Genomic DNA, 22,659 nt, shown 5'->3' with positions numbered 1-22,659 from the left:
TTGTAGGATGTCCTGGTCCTACCCCTAAGGAGGTGTTGACCACTTTCCTGGCTGAGGAGAAGGAGGAGCTACAAGAGTACATCAGTAGTTTGAGAATATTTTGGGAGATATATGGATGCACCATTATGTGTGATGGCTGGACCGGTCCGACAAGAAAATCCATCATCAACTTTATGGTGTATTGTGATCGAAAGACTGTCTTTCTAAAATCTGTGGATGCTACTGGGCAGACAAAAGACCACAGGTATATTCTTGGACTTTTGCAGGATGTGATTGATGAAGTTGGGAAGGAGAAGGTGGTGTAGATTGCCACCGACAATGGCGCCAACTTCAAGAAAGCCGGTGAGGTACTGATGAATACAGCTGGATATAACCTATATTGGACACCCTGCGCAGCTCATTGTATCGACCTCATGTTAAAGGACATCGGCAAGATCAATATTATCCAGAGCACAGTGGAGAGGGCCAAGCAGGTAACAAATTTCATCTACAATCGTACTATTGCTCTGAATATGATGAGGCAGGCATGCGGGGGTGAGCTAGTGTGACCCGGTCCTACTAGATTTGCCACGAATTTCATCGCCCTCAACAGTATTCAGGAACGGAAGACGGGCTTGAGATCCATGTTTTGATCAGAGGAGTGGTTCTCATGGGTTGGATCAAAGTAAGTATTTTTATTTATTTTTTATCTAGAGTCTCTACTATTTGATTTAACAAGTTGTTAACTTCTTATACATTTATACTATGAAATATGAATATCTAGTATGTAGTATTTATTACTAACTTAATGTGTTTGTGATAATTCAGTACTAGTAGTGGGCGCACTGCACAGACGACAATCTCGTTTGATGACTTTTGGAAGAATGTGAAAATTGTGTTGGAGACCTTAGATCCTATAATAAAGGTCTTATGTATGGTTGATTCCTCCTTCAGGGGGCCCACTATGCCGCAATCCAAAAAAAGAGCTAACCCCAGAGGTTTTGTTGCATACTTGAACATTGTTGATATTAGATGGACCACTCATCTGATGCATCCGATGCATAGGGCAGGTAAGTAGTTAGTGTGGGTTACTACTTATTATTATAATTTATAACTTGTAGTAAATATTAATTCTTTGACTGTGAGTTTGTGAATTGTGCAGACCTATTATCTCAATCCAAAATATCGAGACACCGAAAATTTGGGATTGCGGTCAGACCTGCTCGGTGCCGTTATGGAGGTTATTGGGAAATTAGAGCCAAACGTAACGGTCTAATCAAATTGCCATATGGAAGTAAGAACTTAGAAACTTAGAACTTAGTACTTGCTTTTTATTTGTAAAAGAATTTAGTTAACCATCAATACAAATTATTGCAGATAAAATACTTTAGAGATGCACTGGGGACCTTTGGTTTAGTTGCTGCTATTCAAAACCGACAAAATTATGATTCAGGTTAGATGCATGATTACATTTACATTTACATTTTACATATAAGTGATATAAGTAGGATTTTTGTTAAGAATTAAAGTATTAACTTGCATTATTTGTGATAATGCGGTGAGTGGTGGATTCTATATGGGGGCGATGCAGAGAACCTCCAAAGAGTGGCAGTGCGGATCCTCTCCCAGACTTGTTCTGCCTCTGGGTGTGAGAGGAATTGGAGTACATTTGGGATGATTCAATCATTGCTCAAGCTGCGGTAGTTAATGTAGATGAGTACATGGCTTCTCAAGAGGGGCAGGTACATCAGGCGGCTGCCGCCACAGCGGATGAGGATTGGATGGTGCTTTGCCGGCACGCAAGATGATGATCCAGATGACACCCTTGCTCCCAGTCCCAGTCATACTCGGAGGGATGATGATGACGACGGTGGTGGTGGTGGTAGTGGTGGTGGAGGAGTACATGAACGATATCATGTTTTATTATCAGAGGCACAGGATCCCCCCAGAGATACACTGGAGAGACTCAGTACACACATGCCACCCAGGATGACGATCATGGTGGTGAGCTTTATTGTGGTCGTCCTACGAGTTACAATCGGCCAGGGAGGGGGGAGTTTCAGGGGGGGAGTAGCAGCATATGCATGGCCACCATGGGTATGGGTCGTATGGCTTTGGTTATAGTGATGATACTCGATCATATGGCTCATACGGCCATTTTGATCCGATGGACAGGTTGTCAGGAGTGATGGGGTCCATGACCTTGGAGGAGTCTGTAGGCTCCACACCTGCTTATGGCTATGGTGTCCCTTCTGCTTATGGACACGATGATATGTCGTCTATGAGTTCGCACTATGGATATAATGATGGATCTTCCATGAGCTTGGCATCGCAGGAAGGCAGTACATATGGTGGTAGGGGTAATGATGTTTGGGGTTATCAGCATCAGGGTGTCCCACTTATGCCTCCATTTGGCTCACAGAGAATTGCTATGTTGGAGGCAACATACAGATATCCTTTCGATGCTACGATGTCAATTCCGTTCACGTTGCCCTCTTGAGGGGAGTAGTTTTACCGTCATGGATGATGAAAACTACAGAGGCTTGGTTTCCTTGTATGTCAACAACCATCAGCATGACATGTCTTGGAATGACTTCAAGAAAATAATGGAGCGGAAGTTTAATGTTGTAGCCTATGGGCCTTGTACCCAATTATCAACGGAGACAGAGCTGGAAGACATGGATCCACCAAGGCATAGTACTTTGTATTGAGTAGTTGTATTTTTATTATTATATACTTGTATTTTTCTTACTAATTTTCAGTAATATAATAGTTTTGTGCTTATTTATGTTAGTTTAATTGTTTAAAATAAGGTTGTAAAATTACAGTTTTACCGGTATATACAGTCGATTATATGCCGATCTAGAACACCAATTTGGGTGAGTTTTTAGGCAAAACCAACCATTCCATTGTGTTTATTGGCATCAAATTAGGTTATCTACCAAATTTCAACTCATTTGGACCAAAAAAAACCATTGAAACAAGAGGGCGATATTTGGCGAATTGGCTAGCAAAATTTCGGCAATAATTCACCGTTTCGCCCAGTTCGCCGCCCAGTGAATGGGCGAAACGAACGATATTTCGTTCCGTTGTAGTACTTATAAGGATTATTAGCGCAACACTTTTAGGCACTTATCATTTATGCAATTTAAATATTGATACCATCACATGAGGTCACTAGGGTAATGGGCGAATCCACAACCCCAGTTGATAAAGATCAGTTAAGAAGAATAATCCCATTCTACATCATTCATCACGTATGTTCTCATATTGTATACACATCATCAATATAACGTTTCAAATAGAGGATAACATTCAACATCACGCTTACCTTCCGTTTGTGCAAAGTCACACACACATATATTGGTAGATTACAATTTAGAGAGATTCATATCACTAATAAAGTCCAAATAACAACATTTAATAATACACAACATGGCTAGTCAATCCTTACCTTTCAATTCGATTTCTTTCTTAAATTCACAAATTCGGCTCATAAAAGTCGGCGATTAACTTACAAAATTTCCTAATCACACAAGAAGATTAATAGACACATATTAGAAATCAAATAGGTTTCAAAAGAGTCCTTAAGATTACCCAACAAAACCCAGTCTAACAATTTTGTTCAAACTCGCCATTTTAAACTTAGTTTCGGTGAAAATTCAACATTTCGTTATCGATTCGAAGTCGAATCGAAATGAAACTTTGGGAATGCCTAATTGGCAGCAATAGGGTCCTAAGGGTATCATCAATTTGACCCAATTCGATCTCAATTAGAAAGCCCCAAATTTTGGCTCTCGCGAGTGCTCCCGAACGAGTTTGATAGTCAAAGACGTAAAATCGTTTGCAATGATTCGCACAAACCACTCACAAATTAAAGTAAAAGATAAATAAGACTATGTGTAAGCATTCATTACACCTATCATGCTTCAACTACCAAAATCCATCATTTATTGTGAAGAACTACTCATAAAACCAAGCCCAAAAAAAAGGGTTTGATGATTTTTACCTTTCCTAACGATTCCACAATGATTCCGGTGCCGGCATGCTTCCGAATGGTTAGGAACCTTCCTCTCCCTTGGTTTCTCCTCCTCCTTGAGCCTCAACCTCATACTAGCAATATAAAATGCGAGTACGAGTGAAAGAGAGTTTAAAAATAGGGTTTTAAAGAGTAAATCCCGGTGCTGCCCCGAATTGGGTTGGGGCAGTTGACCAGCCGTTCAACTGGCCCAATCAACTGGCCCTTGTTGAGGGGTCAAACAAAGTCCAAATTGGGAGATCTTTGGCTTGCTAGAAAGGTCTTTGAAAGATCTAATCATGGGTGAAATTACCTCATCATTTGGATTTTCCATCATCATTTTACGGACGTGCTGTATCTCCTTTTAAAACCGTCATTACTAAACTTCTTTCTCCTTTTAAATTCTATAAGAGGTGTCAAGTCATCACTAGGGTCATCCACTTGCATTGGGTCCACTTTCAAACCTTCGGGCTCGACTCAGATGGCCCACAATTGTTGTCGACTAGAGGCTTGGGTTCGCAGTCCTGAACACATGCATGGGTTAATGGGTTAGAAATCCGGGGGATTTCACATTCCTCCCCCTTAAAAGAAATTTTGTCCTCGAAATTGACATACCTGAGGCACCAAAGAGGGTAGGATACTTCGCTTGCATTTCATCTTCTTTCTCCCACGAGGCTTCTTCAACTGTTGTTTGTCCTTTCGGTTCAATATCTCATCGGCCTCTTCTTCGTAAAACAATTCAGCACTTAATCCTTCAGGTTCTTGTGGTAACAAGTGTTCCGGGTTCTATATGCATTGACGAAGCATAGAAACATGGAACACGTTGTGTACACCTGACAAGGATATTGGAAGGGATAACCGATATGTAACCGGTCCCACTTTCTCTAACATCTCAAAAGGGCCAATATATCTTGGACTGAGTTTCCCTTTGATATTGAATCTCATCACACCTCTTATTGGCGAGACCTTTAGCAAGGCCCTTTCTCCTACTCGAAGTTCAAGGTCTATCCTTCTTTTGTCTGCATAGGATTTCTCTCTAGACTGAGCTGCCTTGATTATTTTTCTAATTAAGTCAACCATAGCTCCAGTGGCTTCTATCAACTTAGGGCCCAAAACTCTTCGCTCTCTAGCTTCATCCCAGTAGAGGGGAGTTCTACATGTCCGTCCATACAAAGCCTTGAACGGTGCCATGCCAATGGTAGACTGGTAGTTGTTGTTGTAAGCGAATTCCACCAATGCTAAGTGTTCATTCCAACTTCCACTCATGTCAACAACACAAGCACGAAGCATGTCCTCTAAGATTTGGATGGTTCTTTCAGACTGTCAATTCATTTGGGGATGATGAGCTGTGCTCAAATTCAGTTGGGTACCCAAAGCTATTTGCAGACTCTTCCAAAATCTTGATGTAAACCTTGGATCACGATCTGACACTATACTCACCGGTACACCATGTAACCTCACCACATTATCCACATACAACTTTGCCAATTTATCCATGGTGAAGGTAATTTTCATAGGAATGAAGTGTGCCGACTTTGTCAATCTATCAACTATTACCCACACTGTGTCGTTTCCCTTGTTGGTCCGAGGCAAACCCGTGACAAAATCCATCGTGATGTCCTCCCACTTCCAACTCGGCAATCGAAGTGGTTGCAAAAGACCCGCAGATGGTTGTCGAATGGCTTATACCCTTTGGCAAGTCCCACACTTGGCCACAAAGTCCTCATCATCATTTTCAAACCAACCCACCAATGGTGCTCCTTCAAATCCTTGTACATCTTGGTGCTACCGGGATGCACGGTGAACACGGAGTGATGTGCTTCACCCAAAATTTCTTTTTTAAGATCTTCATTCGCCGATACACACATTCTTCCCCTATACATTAGAGCATTATTGGAAGATGAAGAGAAATCAATTACCTCTTGAGGATCCAAGGAAATCTTCTCTAGCTTTTCTTGCAACAAAGGATCTGAGGGCTGTAAGGTAATGATTCTATCTCTAAGGGTAGGCCTTGTTGTCAAAGCGGCAAGAATTACATTAGAATCTTCCGGCAAAATCTCCAATTCCAACCCTATGATGAAGTTCAACAAAGGCTTGCTAATTGCATTAAGATCAAACACTTTTGGGGTGCTCTTCCTACTTAAAGCATCGACCACTACATTTGTTTTACCCGGGTGGTACTGGATATCGCAATCGTAGTCCTTCACTAACTCCAATCACCGATGTTGTCTCATATTCAATTCCTTCTGGGTGAAGAATTATTTCAAGCTTTTGTGGTCGGTAAATATGACAATCTTCTCTCCATAAAGGTAATGGCGCCATATCTTCAAAGCAAAGACCACTGCTGCCAATTCAAGGTCATGAGTGGGATAGTTGTGTTCATACTCCTTGAGTTGTTGTGATGCATAAGCTACCACTTTCCTGTGTTGCATCAATACACAACCAAGACCGATCTTCGATGCATCAGTGTAAATTGTCATTCCTCCAGAATTATCGGGTACAGTCAAGACTGGTGCATTGGTCAACCTCTTATTCAACTCTTGGAAGTTCCTTTTACAAGACTCACTCCACACGAACTTTACACCCTTCCTTGTCAATCTTGTCATTGGGGCGGATAGCCTAGAGAAGTTCTCAATGAATCTCCTATAGTATCCAGCAAGTCCCAAGAAACTTTTAATTTCAGTAATCGACTTGGGCTGATCCTAATCCGCCACTGCCTTGACCTTATCGGGGTCCACCTTGATTCCATTCACTGATACAACATGACCCAAGAATATCACTTGTGGAAGCCAAAACTCACACTTGGAGAATTTCACATATAGCTTCTTTTCTCTCAACCTTTGCAAAGCAAATTTTAAGTGTTCAGCATGCTCCTTCTCATCCTTAGAATAAATCAAGATCTCATCGATAAAGACTATTATAAATTTATCTAAGACATCATGAAATATCCTATTCATCAAGTCCATGAAAACAGCGGGTGCATTAGTAAGACCGAATGGCATCACCTAGAATTTGTAATGGCCATAACGAGTCCTAAAAGCTGTCTTGTACGTGTCACATGCCTTCACTCTTAGTTGATGATATCCAGACCTTAAGTCAATCTTGGAGAATACCAAGGCTCTCTTCAACTGGTCAAACAAATCATGAATTTTTGGTAAAGGATACCTATTTTTGATGGTGAACATGTTCAACTCTCTGTAATGAATACATAGGGGTTGTATGGTAACCATTCTGGCACACTTATTCTGTGCCATTTGCCCACTTTGGCACAGAAGTCAGCAACTCTCTGTTGCTGCATCATGTTGGTCATAACGCTAGCAATGTCTCTGAAGCTTCCAATTTCAGGAGCATCGGGAATTCATTAGGGGTGGGGTTCTCCCCTTGTCTTTGCTGGTCCGGGACCCCAGCAGGCACATCATCGACTCCGAAATTATCAGAACCAATCAGACGATTTCTTAGAAGCACCATTCTGCAAGAGAGCCAAGGATTACAACATCGAAAATTAAACTTGTCAATAATCACTTGGTCAAAAGATTAGAATGCCCTCATCATGCTTAAAATCATCAACATAGCAAGATTATAGTCCAACATTGTTAAAAATAACAAATCACAAATCATGTTTCCACAAAAGCCCAAAAGCAGAAATTTTCCCTTATTGGTCGATACATTTGGTCGATGGCATCGACCAATAGTATCGACTAATTCATATTCTGCGCGAAAACAGAATATATGGCCCACTCGTTTCATTTCAAAACATTTTCATTTCATTCTTGGCTCTGGGAAAAAGTTCTTCTTAAGGTCTCTAAGGGTTTTAGGGGTGATTTGAGGCTTCCAACACTCTTGTAAGCTTGCATTGATCATCAACACAAGTAAGTCTCATTCTCTTATCTTTTCTTGCATTTTCATTTACCATGACATGGTTTTCCTTCAAAACTGCAAAATGTTTGTTGCTAATGGTTGGAATCATGTCTAGAGACGTCTAGAAACATGCTCCCACTAGCCTATAAACAAAACCAAGCATAAAACACAAGATTTCACACACTTAGGGGACGTTTAGAAACATGCTCCCACTAGCCTACAAACAAAACCAAGCATTAAACACAAGATTTCACACACTTAGGTTCCAAAATCACTATTCATTTCAAAATTTTCCAACTTTGCAAACACTTGCCTCATTTTTAAACAAATTTGAATTTTGACATGAAACCAAGTCCCACATGACTAATTTACCATGGGGAAGGTGTTCCCACACTCAGTTTGCCGAAATTCCAATTTTTGAAAAATCACAAACATAGCCCAAAGGGGGATTTTCCTTCTCACATCTTGCTGAATTTTCACTTCCACAAGGTCAAAATGTTAGATTTTCACCAAACGAAACATCCCAGCATGTTTATCCAAGTCTTATGCACATGCTAGTACGTTCAAAACGCATTTTCGCAAAAATTGTAATTTTTCAAAAATTTACGAAAATGCCCTTCATCTAACAAATGTACACGGGGACTAATCAAAATGAAATTTTCTTTCTTGTCTCCACAGATTCATCATGCCCAGAGGAGGACGGAGGGCTGACAGAGGTTCTAGGAGGAGCTCTTTCTCTCACCTCAGGCAGAGTTCCTGTTTGAGCGCTACTTCTACGACATACCGATCGAGTACGGGCGGTTGGTAGTCTTAAATGAGCTAGAGACTTTTCGCATTTGGGAGAGGTTAAAGTCGATGGGATGGCTACCTTTGTACACCACACCATATCCAGTCTACCCAGAGCTTGTCAGGTACTTCTATAGTAACCTGACCTACCGATTCGAGGATGACCCGCGAGATGGTTCTCGGATTGTCATCGGCTACGTGGTCGAGGCATCGAGATCACATTCACCACCAGTGAGTTGGCTACGATCTTGGGGGTGCCGTCTGTACTGGATTTTCATTGGTGGATTCCTCCTCGCACTGACATCATGGAGGCTCTTCTTCCCCACGAGACACACGAGATATGCATGACTCTGTGGGATGATGAGAACTGCTACATGCCCAGGAGCGGCACTTCTATGCTGCCATCTGCTCGAGTCATCGCTCGGTTCGTCGAGCGAAACATTATTCCGAAGGCAGGGCATCACACTAGGGTGATGATTATGGAGGCACTAGTCATCTATAGCATTTACACTGGAGTGCAGATAGACTTGGCTCACATCATGCATCATATCATGATAGACCGAGTTGAGCTTCCTGGGGTCAGGAACTTAGCTTTTGGTCGGGTCTTGACACGCATCTTCCAGTACTTCCAGGTGGATTTAGAGGACGCACTGATGATTCCTGATATAGAGATAGGTGAGGACCTCTGTGCATGGTCGATCAGGAAGATGGGGCTTGGTAATGCAGTTAGATCAGATGATGAGGCCGACATCGACGGGGATGCCGAGGATGACGATGTAGATAAGCATGGAGACGATGATGATCACGGTGGTGCTCCGGCTCTGGATGATGATTGGGGGCATGAGGAGATTCCTGCTCCACGATTTTCCGAGGATGGAGGTCCATCTCACCTGACTTCTGAGATTCCAGGTGTGGCTTCTCATCAGTCTTCGATTCATTCCATACTCGAGAGGATCGAGGCTCGACAGATGAGGATGGAGTCATACATGCACGCTCTAGGTGAGAGGTTTACACGACTCGAGGATGAGTTCAGATTGAGGAGGGATCAGACAGATCGTCGGAGTAGATCACCTAGATAGATAGCACTAGGAATTTCCTTTTATGTTCTCCCAAATGTACTTTCTTTCAGACTTGTAAAAATTCTCTTATGTGATTAATGAGATCAAGTTGTTTTGCTTATATTATTGTGTCTTATTCCATAATCAGTTAAGTTTCATTTATTTAGTTACTAATCTCGATTATCTATTATTCAGCTCTAAGAATAATTGAGTTACCCTTTGGATCTGTAACTCGGAATGTTCCGTCATCGCTTCTGTGGTTAGGGTTTTACTGAACCTGGGGCTCTGATACCACTCTGTCACATCCACCCAGTTAGTTTAATATTAGTCATACATGCACGCTCTAGGTGATCCACAGCCCCGAAGATCCATAGTTCAGGGACCACATCATCCACATCGATGATAACACAATTATGAACAATCAATATTAAACTAACAATTGATAATAATAGATTTCAGAAATGAGATACCAAAGATAATCAGAGTACGGAAGTAAATATCATATCAGATAAATTAAGAAGGCAGTGGGCGGAATCCACTCCTTCAGTTAGGCGGAAGTGGGGTCAAAACTAAATAAGCACAAGTCTCAAGTTATGAAAATAAGTCAAAGTTATTACAATACTTCCAAGTTTAAGTGTCACAAAAAGGGGGGGGGCAGCTACATATAAGTCTCCTCCACAATAAATAAATCTTCTTTAAAAATGAAGACCATGGAGATCCAACATGGCTGTTCCCATACTACTCCAGGGCTAACCCTAATACGTCGGAGGATCTGCTTTGGTACTGTCACCGAAGTCTTCATTGTAGCTAGCCTCTGAATAGTAGTATGAGGCATCCGGGTCTGCCTCAGGGAACATACCATCAGGGTAATCACCTGCAGAGTAGCCTAGCAAAATATTGCAATAGAAAAGGAATGAGTTCAAAAGAACTCAGTAAGGAAGTTATTCCACAACACATAAGCCACAAGATAATCATAAAATGATGCAGATGATATGAGACATATAATGCAATATGATTCTACTCTAAGTATGCTGGTCATCTATGGTAGACATGTTTTAAGTCATAGCACCATACTTCATTAGGTAGTCTCAGTCACTCATCACCGGGGGGAATTGGGTCATGCATCCCTCTCGGACAAATCCATGGTTGGGGGTTTCGGTCACCACTCTCTCACATCACCATTTGGTACAAGTATTGGCGCATGTCAAGGTAAAGCCTAGCCCAATGCAAATCATCTACTTAATCATATCATGTCAGTTCCAGATACGTCCATTCCTCCCCTCTCGAGATCCTTTCCGGTATCCTTCACACTAGAGTCACGAATATTACTCACCGGACTCATCAACCCTATTGGTCATCCACAAATGGTAGACGGGAAGCTCTCAAGTCCCCTCACGGATCATTTCACTGGTCTTGAGTGCCCGTGAGCCCAAGTCTAGCCATTTGCAACCCTACCAATAAATGGCCCCTTCCGAGTATCCGCAATGCAATTTATGTCCTCTCACGGAGTGGTTACCGGTCTTGAGCGCCCACAAATTCACACTACTACCACGGGTTGTTCGGTCTCAATGCCCTTCCGAATCGGGTCTGATATGATAGGGACATCCTAGCCATACATCTAGACAAGTCCTATGTATGTCATCCAATAACCCGGGAAAGCGTCGATGGACACCTTCGGGGAACATCCCATACTATTCCCTCCGATGTCCAAGGACAGAAGCACCAGTAGGGTACTCCTCAATCCCAAGTTATACTTAAGCAATCACATGCCCAAGTTCATCATATCAATTCACAAGATACAACATCATAATAAACATTCGATTCATGACATTGACATAATTCATCATATATTGAAATTGATAAGCATGATAAGACATTGAAATAAAATAATGTAAACACAAAGCTACTGTTGAAAGACATATGTAGCAAGTCTAACATGATAAGATAATGAAATAAAAACCATGTTCACTAGGTTAGGAACACTAGATCAAAATTTCATGTCCTATGTAATTATATCGATAACTATCCTTACCTTGAATTGGAGAAGAGAATGGTCCAAGATCACAAGCAAGTGGCCCAAATAGTCTTAAAACCCTAAACAAGCATGTATGAAAGGTTAGAGAAGAAATCAGAACAATCGAAGATCGAACGAATCGAAACTAGGCAAAAGTTGCTGACAACCAATTCGTTGGTCGATACATTTGGTCGATAGTATCGACCAACAAGCATCGACCAAAAGGATTTCGGACAGCAAGCTGGCTTTTTGGGTTTTGGCCCAGATTTGGTCTTCCGGGTCTCGGATCAATATGAAACTTGGGGAATAGTCTAAGCACAACATAGGGACACTAATTATCAAGAATTTAACATAATCCAATGGTCCATTTAGAAATCCCCAAATTGATTTATCAAGGTCAAGAGTTGTTAAACATGGCATTGGCTATATCTTAATGCAAAATGGGGGAAAAACATAAGGGATTAGGTAGGGAATCACTTAGAAGCAACATTGAATTCATATGCAAGGTGTAGATTAGGTTAATCATAGGCTTCATCTCAGTTTTGGTAAATAAAGCAAGTTGGTGAGCAATAAACCATGGAAATGTGTAGTTAATGATCATGAGGTGAATAAATCATAGTCATATCGGTGAAAACATCAATGTATGAGGTATAGAAGGCTCATGGTAAGGTGTTTGCAAGGTTGCAGCACCTTGGCCATGGTCCCAACAGTAAAATAGAGAAAAGAGGAGTGAGAAAGTGATTAGGAGAGAGAGTCATACCTTGAGAGTGGAACAAGAAAGTGGAAATGAGTGGTTGGCAATGATTAATGGAGAAGATGCTTCACCATTACCAAGGAGAAGTTCTTGAGAGGCTCTCCCACGTTCTCAGATGTTGAAAACGCTAGAATAGGGCTCCAGTCTCGAGGAATAAATAAATAGAAAAGAATATTCCAGAGAATCTTTAACTTGGGTTCAGCAAACCTGTTGGTCGATACATTTGGTCGATAGTATCGACCAATACATGTTTCTGCAGAATGTTACAGAATAGTTCAGCAACTTTAGGTGTGGACTTGGAGGGCTATACAAGGTCAAATTGCATAGGGTTTTCTCCTACAGTTCACTCAAGAGGTCTAGTTTTAGGGAGTACCTTCGGATTATGCACAGGAGTCCGTTTGATATCTCAACTGTCTCACTCTTGATCAGTGCGCAGATTCTAACTTAACACTGATAATGTGCTCAAGGAATGTGCAACATCATCAATGTCCATATACTAGAGTTCCGACACCACGTCATCAACTAGCAGGGCCCATAAGTCCCTTCTACCACCACTTCGGGTCTTCGGACCTACAAACACAACAATGTCCGGGTCGGGTCAAGGTTAGGTAAAAGCTGGATTTTACACCAAGTCTCGCAACTCTCTCTCGTCTCTCTCATCTCTCCCAACTCTCTCAATCTCTCGACTTCGAAACGAGTCTCTCCAACCGATCGTGTTTGGAAGCATTTTTGCAATCGATCCTCTATTTGGAAGCATCTGTGCAGCCAATCTCTCTGGTTTGGAAGCGTCGTACAACCGATCGTTTGGAAGTGTCTCTACAACTGATTAAACACAAGTGTTTGGGAGCGTCTTTGCAACCGATCTATTTGTTTGGAAGCGTATCTGGAACCTATCTCTCTATCGAAGGCCGAAGCCCTCTTGTGTCACTCGGATCCCTGTCTCTGCAACTGATCTCTCTTCAACCGAAGCCGTCTGCAACCCACTTCTTCATCTTCGTTCAATGTGAGTGGAGGTTATTGATGTTTGCCCTATCTCTGCAACTGTTCATAGTTTTTTTTTTTTTTTTTTTTGCGCATAGTTGTTCTGAATAAGAAAACCTGATTCTTTCTTATTTTTCTGTTTGCTAAATTCGTTGTTGCCTGTATCCTTGAGATTTCTGCTATTGTGGTTTTCCTCCCCATGGTTCGCACTCCAGTTTTTAGTGGAGATCAGTGGCTAGATTAATAGATAGTGAAGTAAAATATGTTTGATTTTTAATGTCTTTTAATTATTTAACATATACTCAGTTTCATAGATTGATTGGTGAGATTAGAATATCTATGCCTAACTTGAATCTAGTCTCACGCTTAGATATAGAATTATGTATGAAACTATGAATTCTGTCCAATGAGATTATTGTCTTTTGGGTAGAACAAATGGGATTATGTATCCATTCTGGCTTCCTCTCACTTCGCATTTCTCCTCTTTTATTGTTTTTCATCTTTTGAAGAAAGGTATTAAATTACATGTACACCTCTACATCAAACAAGAAGGCCAATCATTTCACACTCACCAAAAATAGATAGATGATTGAAATTTTGTACAGCTTCAGACCTGGTTGAAAGTATTAGATACAATGATTATGTTTTTTTGATCTCCATGATAATTTCATCTGCTGATTTATTCAGAACATAAATCTAACAATAAAACCTTAAAATAGAATCTGAAAACCGGGTTGCAATACTTCATTAATCATCTCTTTTTGGTTTTAGATTAATGGATTGGAACCCTATGTGATCTGTAGTCCTCAAAGCAGCTTTAGTGTTTGAAGTTTCACTCATAAGTCATAAGTCATTTTTTTCCCTTTTTGAAGCATATGGTTCCTGAAGTTCTGATCATATAGGATACTTGAAAATAGTCCCTTGATGTTGTCTCTTTCCCCTCGATTTTCAGCATGTCATCATCCATCATAGTTTAATTAAAGTTACACATTCTATACACCATCTTTGTTGAGTGTAAACAGAATCAGTTCATTTTCAAAAAGTGTGACTTTTCTTTATACAAGGATTGCAGTTAAATCAGGCTGAGTTAGTTTAATCTGAGACAATACAATAGGGAATATAGAAGATTTGTAATGAGGTGAAATTTAATATCAGAAAATATGTTTGATATTAAATTAATGGTTAATCACTCGATAATGAAGGTGCCACCTAGTGTGTGCCATTAACTGGGATTTGGTACCAAGGAGTTGGGATCCAATCTCTTCTTCTCTCTTTTTGAATATTATAGGCCAAATCTGGTTGCCTTTTAGTGCTGTTGGATTCCACCATTCATGCTTTAATTCTCTCCATCTTTTCTCTTTATGAATAATCTTTAGGGCTGTAGGATTCCACCATTCATGCTTTAAGTTCTCTCTATCTTTTGTCCACATCTCCTTTTTGGTTGATTAAGCTTCAAAGTTAAAGAACAATTAAGCTTAATCTTATATGTATTCAGCATTTTATTAGATAAACCAATGGAAAAAGAAGTTCCTATGGCATCTACAAAGCAGCCTTCATAATCACTTTGTTTAACCTTTATGGCTGTCATTAGAGACTAAAACAAACTAGCCCACCAAGTGGTTGTTTTTGCATAATCTAGAGTTAGCTTTAGTTAGCTTTCCTTCATTTAAAAAAGCATACATGAAATATATATAATTAAGAGTCTTGATGTGTAAACTTCAATTCAAAGGTGCAGCAAAAGCGAGAACTCTATAAGCCCCACCCTTCCTCTCCAAACCCTTTCTTTCTCTAGGAAACCTGTAGGAGAATGCCACAACTGGTGTGGTGGGAGATTGCCCATGTTGGTGCCATAAAAAACCCTCTCCCCAGTCTGTTATCTCTAGGACCAGATCAGCCAAATAAGATGTACTTAGTACCTACCCTGTTTTTTCATAACAAATTAGTTTATATTTACTATTTTGCTCTTGAGAGAGTTGTATTCCAGTATCGGATCAGTATTGCTATTGCTGTTACTGCAATTTTCCTGATCCTAGGAAATGAGATCACAAACCATGCTCCCATATATATATATATATATATATTATTTCTTTTATGAGAAATTAAGATTATTTTAGCATAATAAGCACCTTTGTACACCAAATAACTTGTAAGTGGTAGATCAGTTGCTTGTCGAAATTCCATAAATGGGTTTTCCACATCATTGAAGTCTGGAATCAAAATGCAGCTAAATACTCATTTTGGCAGTCCAAAGAGCAACTCCTGAAATATGATCTGCAATTGTTATCTTTCACTTTTTCTCTATATTTTGTGTAGGGAAGCTAGTAATTAGCAAAACAACGAATAATCTACTGTTGTCAAATCCTTTTTGAACATGCCTCACTTATAGTTTAGTTGGATACTTTACTTTGTCGTCTATTTTTAAAACACAAAAACTTTGTATCAGGATGACAACATCCAGTGTCAATGATGTCAAAAGTTCTTATTTGAAATTCAACAATACAAATTGCAATTGTGGGAACCTAGCTGCAGTCAAAATTTCAACATCAGTCCGACATCCTAATAGGTTATATCAAGTATGTGCATCATTTACGAGGGGATGTAGTTTTTTTCAATAATGGTGTGAACCAATAGGAGAAGTGCGGACACCCACTCCTTCACATGGGATTGAATGAAGCTAAGATGATCTACTAGTTAGGGAACTGTTGAAGTCCTAAAAGAGGGGAATGAAACACATGGAGAGCATAGAGAAGGATGTAATGTTAATTAAACATTTAATGATAGGAGTAGTTGTATTATGTGGTGTATTTTTTTTCTTATTTGGTTCACTTGCAGTGTAGTAGTTTGTTACGTTGTTATGGACTATTAATTGATATTATGACTGCTTTAGTGTAATTTTTTTAAATGTTAGAATCATTGTCAGCACCTTTACTAGTTGTTAACTAGTATAACATATCATCATTATTTGTATGGATTAGTAGTTTCAAAAATGGCAACATCAAGCACTCAAACTGCCACTTGGAGCCAACAAAATACACAGCTTTTTATTGAGATAATGGTTGAGGAGGTTAAGGCAGGGAATAGAACAACATCCACATTCAACAAGGTAGGGTGGAAAAATATTTTGGAGGAATTTCGAAGTAGATCAAACATCAATTATAAAATGAAGCAGTTGACAAACAAATTCAACAAGTTAAGGTAGCAATATGCTAGTTTCAAGAAATTGATGGAAACATCAGAATTTGGGTGGAATCCTGCCTCCAAAACTGCCACTGTTGAGGATGAGTCATTATGGGAAATGCACATCAAGTTAATTTCGGCTATGGTGCCACTGTTTATATTATTTTATTATAATTCGTACATTTTATGGTATTAATGTTTTTTTTTTATAATAGAATATGAACCGTATGCTTATATACAATGACTTGCAATGTTTATGACAGGACAATCCAGGTTGGGCTAAGTTTAGGAAGCATGGCCTTACTGAGTGGGAAGACTTGTGTAAAATTTTTGGAGGTAATTATGCTACTGGTGAGGAAGCGATTACTCCTGACACTGCACTGCAGCCTTCAGTGGACTTGAGCATGGATAATGATGAGTTTGTGGGTGTTGCTAGCTCAAATGAAGATAACATAAATATGTTTTCTAATGTCAATCCTCAGATGTCATCTTCCCATTAGCTTCGAACACCCAATGGACCGGTCCCTCTAATTGAAAGACATGACAAGACTCCAAATGCAAAGAGAAGGAAGAGAAAGAGCTCAGGCCCAGGATTAAGCAATTCTACTGCAGTTCAGTCCTTCTTAGATATGTGTTCGGCAAAGCGGGACAAGTACCTAGCTCAGACTACAGCAACATCCGCTGTTAGTAATGACTTCAGCATTGCTAGGACCTTTGATGTTCTGATGTCAATGAATTTGGATCTCAACACATTAGGCGATGCAATCTTGCATGTTAAGTCGGATCCAACTTTTAGAGAAGTGATAATATGTGCCCCCCCTGAAGTCAAACATCTTACACTAAAGCGGTTGCTTCAGCCTACCCAGCCACCCCATGATCTTACTCAAAGTTTAACCATTTGTGTTTGCATTATGTTTTTTATATTTGCTTTTTGAGGATAATATTATATGCAATTGGTGTGTATTATGTTTGGATATATATATATATATATTTCTAGTTATGTTTTGGTGTGTTTTTTTCATTTTTAGTTATGGATTGTATGGATGATAAGTATTTTGAAATATGGTATGGCCCTTCCTACTTTGAATTTGCAGTGTATGCATGTGTTTGCTTTTAAATAGGGTATGGAATATAGTACTTTGGATTTGCATGTTATGCATTATGTGTGCTTTTTAATAGATTATGCAATATGAAGATAATAGTTGTGCTTTCTATTTGAACATGGTTTATATGATTATTTTCAGGGACTATCGTCATAATATATCAAGTTCTTCCTCTTCAGAAGAAGAGGATCTTATCGAGTTATTAGGTTTGGAATTGCTACTGACGGATCAAACACAAGTTACCCGTGTCCTTGAGCCAATAAGAGATAGCAAATTCACGAGACCGGAACGTGTTAGAGAAATATTAGACGGACACGTAGATCGTGTCTTCGAGAGATTTAAGATGGAATGCCATGTGTTTTATAACTTTGAGGTGAAGATGCGACATCGAGGATGGTTAGATGATACTAGGTACATTTGTGTTAATGAGCAACTTGGTATATTTATGACATTACTTGGTCGAGACTTTAAATATAGAGATGTGGCCGAAGATTTCCAACGTTCGCCTGAGACAATCACAAGAGTATTCAAGAGAGTGTTAAAAGAGAGTGTTAAAAACTTTTGTGATGTTAAGCAGAGAAAACATAAGGCCTCTTAACCTTGATGCAATTCCGTCAGAGATACTCACAAATCCAAAACATTTTCCTTACTTTAAGGTATGATACAAGCTTTTATTATTGGAATACAATCTCCCAAATGCATACTTTATGCTCCTCACCACTTCTATTAATGGGCTTGAGAATGTTCATTGCACTAGGATTGTATTGGTGCAATTGATGGCACCCATGTGCATGCAATGGTACTGGCTGGAAAACAAGTACCATATCGTGGAAGGAAAGGAATCACCACACAAAATGTCATGTGTGCGTGTTCCTTTGACATGAAATTCACATTTGTCTATTCTGGCTGGGAAGGTTCTTCAAATGATTGCAAAGTTTTTAGACAAGCGATTACAGACCCTGTGATAAATTTTCTTCGTCCTCCTCCAAGTAAATTTAATACAACTACTTCATCGATAATTTTTTTATCCCTTCATCATATTTAAACTTATGGGACTAACTTTTATTATCTTAAATTGTCGTAGGTAAGTATTATGTGGTTGACCCCGTATACCCGACTTTATCTGGATTCATGACACCATTCAAGAGTACTCGGTATCATTTGCGAGATTTCAGGGGGAGAGGTCGAGGGCCTAGGACTGCTATTGAACTTTTCAACCACAGGCACTCTTCATAGAAAGAATGTTATAGAAAGGTCTTTTGGATGCTTAAAAAGCAGGTTCCCAATTTTGAGTAAAATGCGTCACGGGTTCACATTACGTACTCAAGCTAGAATTGTCATTGCTTGTTGTGCTATTCATAACTTCATCCGCGATGAGCAAATTGCGGACAAAAAGTTTGAAGAATTTGAAAACCCGCATTGGATATCTGAAGAAGTAATATCGGATCCTGATATTCCCCCTGATAACACCCAATTAGAAGCAAGACAAATGGAAGAGCAAAAGAAGAAAATTGCAAATGAATTGGTAGCAAGAGCGAGACTCCCATTAATCACTTGAAAACATTATAATCTCACTTGATTTTATGTAAGCACCTATGTATGAATTGAACATGCATGTTTAGTTATTTTTAATGTATTTTATATTTATCTTTTTAAATATTTTATTGTAAAAAATGTGTCCATTTTGGCATAGAAGTCGTACAGACCATACAAGATTCTGTGCCAAGATGGGCCAGAGAAACGTGCCCATCCGTATCTAACCATACAAGATTATGGCAATCATTCTGTGCCAAATTTGCCCACTTCAGCACAGAAGCATAAAAAATGGATTTTGTGCTGAAGTGGGAATTTTGGCACAGAATGGTTTCCATACAACCCCATAATCTCATGCTTCCATCCTTCTTCTTCATGAACAACACTGGAGCTCCCCAAGGAGATACACTAGGGTGGATGAAACCTCTACCTAGCAACTCATTTAGTTGGTCTTGAAGTTCTTGCAATTCCATGGGTGCCATCCTGTATGGAGCTTTGGACACAAGTGCAGCTCCAGTTACTAGTTCAATGGCAAAATCCAACTCTCTTTTTGGAGGTATTCTGGGTAATTCATCAGGGAACACATCCTTAAAGTTCTTTACTACTTCAATGTCTTCAATGGGCTTCACTTCCTTCTTATCTTCTATAAGAGAACATAGTTTAGCACCTCCAACCAGTTCCTTGACTTGGAGTGCCGCCACTATAGTTTTCTCCCAATGCTTTCCCAAATCACCTTGTAATTCAAAAACAGAGCCACCAACTGGATGAAATTGGACTTTCTTCTCAAAACATGAGATGACAGCCTTATGAGCTTTCAGCCAGTCGATGCCTAAGATAGCATCAAAGTCCTTCATATCCAATTTCACAAGTTGAGCCTCTAAATCTTTTCCTTCAACATATATAGAACAAGGTCCAACTACTTCATCAAGTTTTACTAGAGATTGAGTGGGTGTACTAACCACTAGTTCATAATATAATTTACTAGATGGTAAAGAAGTACGCCTCACAAATGATGATGCAATGAATGAGTGTGATGCTCTAGTGTCAAATAATACAAATGCAGGAACTGAAGCAATAAGAAGTGTACCTGTCACCACATCATGACTCTGGTCTATCTCTTTCTGAGGTGGCCTGAGAAAAGTATTAGGCTGACTTCCTTTCTATGGACAAAAGCGAGCCATATGTCCGGGCTTCTTGTAGATGAAGCATATGAGCTCTCCTTGACCTCGAACTGGGTTGGGCCAAGCTGTAAGCCTAAGACCGTTGACAGGACGTGGATTTGCATAGATAGGTCCTGATGGTGGAGTAGTACCAACTGGCCTCATAGGTGCATCGCTATTTCCTCTACCAAACCCTGCTCCTCTAGGTTGAAACTGCGGAGTGGAGTAAGTGAGGGCCTTGTAAACCTTCCCCAATTTCTGGTTTATATAAGGACGGGACCCTTATTAGCTAGACTCCTATGCAGATGGTAGGTCTCTCTTTCACATTCCTTAATCTTCTTCGCTGCTTGCACCACTTGAGCATAACTCACGATAGGTTGTACGGCCATATAAGTTTTGATGGTTGGCCTCAAACCTTTTGAAAATTTCTTGGCTTTCTCCAAATCAACCCTCATAAAAATCGGAGCAAAGAAGAAGAGCTCCTCAAACTTCTGTTGATAATCGAGAACAAAGAGAGGTCCTTGCTGAAGTGCCATGAATTCAGCTTCCTTGGAGTCTCTTACCAACATAGGGAAATAGTTTTGACAGAACGCTTCTTTGAAAATTTCCCAAGTGATCACCGGATGCTGCGCTGCTAAGACAGGTTGTGTGTCATTCCACCATGCATTCACCTCGTGTTGAAGCTTTTGTTCTGCGCATACTATCTTCTGTTCTTCATCACACCTTAAGTGACGGAAGGCTTTCTCCATTTCCCTTAACCATTTATTTGGGAACAAGACATCCTTTGTGATCCCCATGAATGCTGGGACACGAAGCTTGAGGAATTGCTCCATCAGTCTGCTGTGAGATACCAAACCAAAAGTCCCATCATTCCCTCCCTGAGCGGAGGTTCCAACACCATAAGCTTGAGGTGCAGGTCCGTTCCCTATAGCGACCACTCCTTGCATGAGCGCATTGATTTGAGTCTGCTGCTGCTACATCATGTTCGTCATAATATTGAACACATCTTGAGTTGTGGCCAAAGGTGGTCCATTGGGTAAGCCACCACCTTTAAGGAGGGGTGTCTCAGTATTTGGTGGAGGAACTCCACTCCCTTCTTCATGGCTTGAACCACTTGTTTGGCCCAAGCCACTCCCATTTCCAACGACTCGGTTCCTCAAATTGACCATCCTGGCAAGACCAAAAATTTTCATAATTTTCAAAATTACAAAAGCTCAAGCTTAAAATATCCATCTCTAGTATATAATTAAAAAAAAAAAAAGCATTAGAAACATAAGCAAGCATTAAATCCAATAGATAAATAAAAAAGAAGCCCAAAAGATCCAAAAATTTTTTTGGGGCCCCTGGGGGTTGGGCCGATCGCACGTTCGACCGCCCATCCGACCGGGTATCTTCTGTCTCTGGTAAACATTTGTTTACCAGAGACCCAAGAAGGACCGGTCAGTCGGTCGGTTGGATGGCTGGTCGACCGGCCTGTTCATATCCCAGGCTTCTTCTGCCGAGCGCGTTACACGCTGCTGCGTTGCCGCACGCGCGCTCCCAAAAGGGATGGGGGGTCGTTTTATACGACCGCCCAACCCAGAAAAGTTACTTTTCAACCATTTTTTTTTTCACTTTTACACTCTCCACTCCTTTTCTCACTTTTCTCACTTTTGGGTGAAATCTTCCATATTTCTCACCTAGATCTAGCCGTGTAGGACGTCCGAACTCAAGATTTAACAGCATTTCCTCTGCGAAATCACAGGTAAGCTCTCTCCTCATACCATTTTTGTGAGATTTCGGCTATATTGGTGATTTCTAGCATTTTTGTCTGTGGGGTTTCAAATATTTTTGTAGATCTGTAACACTCACGACATTCTCTTCACTTTCGTATAATTTTTTTCTCAAATCTGCACTTTTTCCCATGTCAACTTGCTAATTTTTGCGAAAAAACACTAGTCACGCACTATTCATTTACTGTTCATATCACTTAAATTTTTGAAATTCCTTCTTAATTTCAGATGGCTTATTGAGGTGGTGGTTGAGGACGCATGGGTGGGCTCGGTGTGGGTTGAGGGCGAGGTCGGGGAATCCAACAACCCGACTTATTCCGCACGGTAGAGGCCGAGCAATTATATGACTTCTTTCAACACCGACCCATAAAGTATGGGCGGTTTGTCGAGCCGCTCCTGATTGCTCCGTTCCGTATCCAGGAGAGATTTGCAGCGTTACGGTGGGGCTGCATGCTTGACTTGGACG

At 40.3% G+C, this 22,659-nt stretch overlaps 1 long non-coding RNA gene across 2 annotated transcripts in view; it reads left to right on the top strand.

The window, feature by feature from the left end:
• Window positions 1-21,932, top strand: part of LOC149019667 (uncharacterized) — a 39,268-nt gene extending 17,336 nt beyond the window's left edge. Inside the window, exons 4-5 of one of the 2 annotated variants that reach the window (XR_016173120.1) lie at window positions 7-664; window positions 808-1,086. This is a non-coding gene — a long non-coding RNA (uncharacterized LOC149019667). Of the gene's footprint in view, window positions 1-6; window positions 665-807; window positions 1,087-16,888 lie in introns of those variants that run through there. The other variant, XR_016173117.1, reaches the window with a different exon arrangement.
• The last annotated feature ends 727 nt before the right edge of the window (window positions 21,933-22,659 follow it).

Source organism: Hakea prostrata, chromosome 4 (genome assembly GCF_041222555.1).
Source record: "Hakea prostrata isolate BN-2017 chromosome 4, UWA_Hpros_2, whole genome shotgun sequence".
NCBI classification, from domain to species: Eukaryota; Viridiplantae; Streptophyta; class Magnoliopsida; order Proteales; family Proteaceae; genus Hakea; species Hakea prostrata.
The sequence above is the reverse complement of the archived record's forward strand: the minus strand, read 5'-3'. Positions and strand labels throughout refer to the sequence as shown.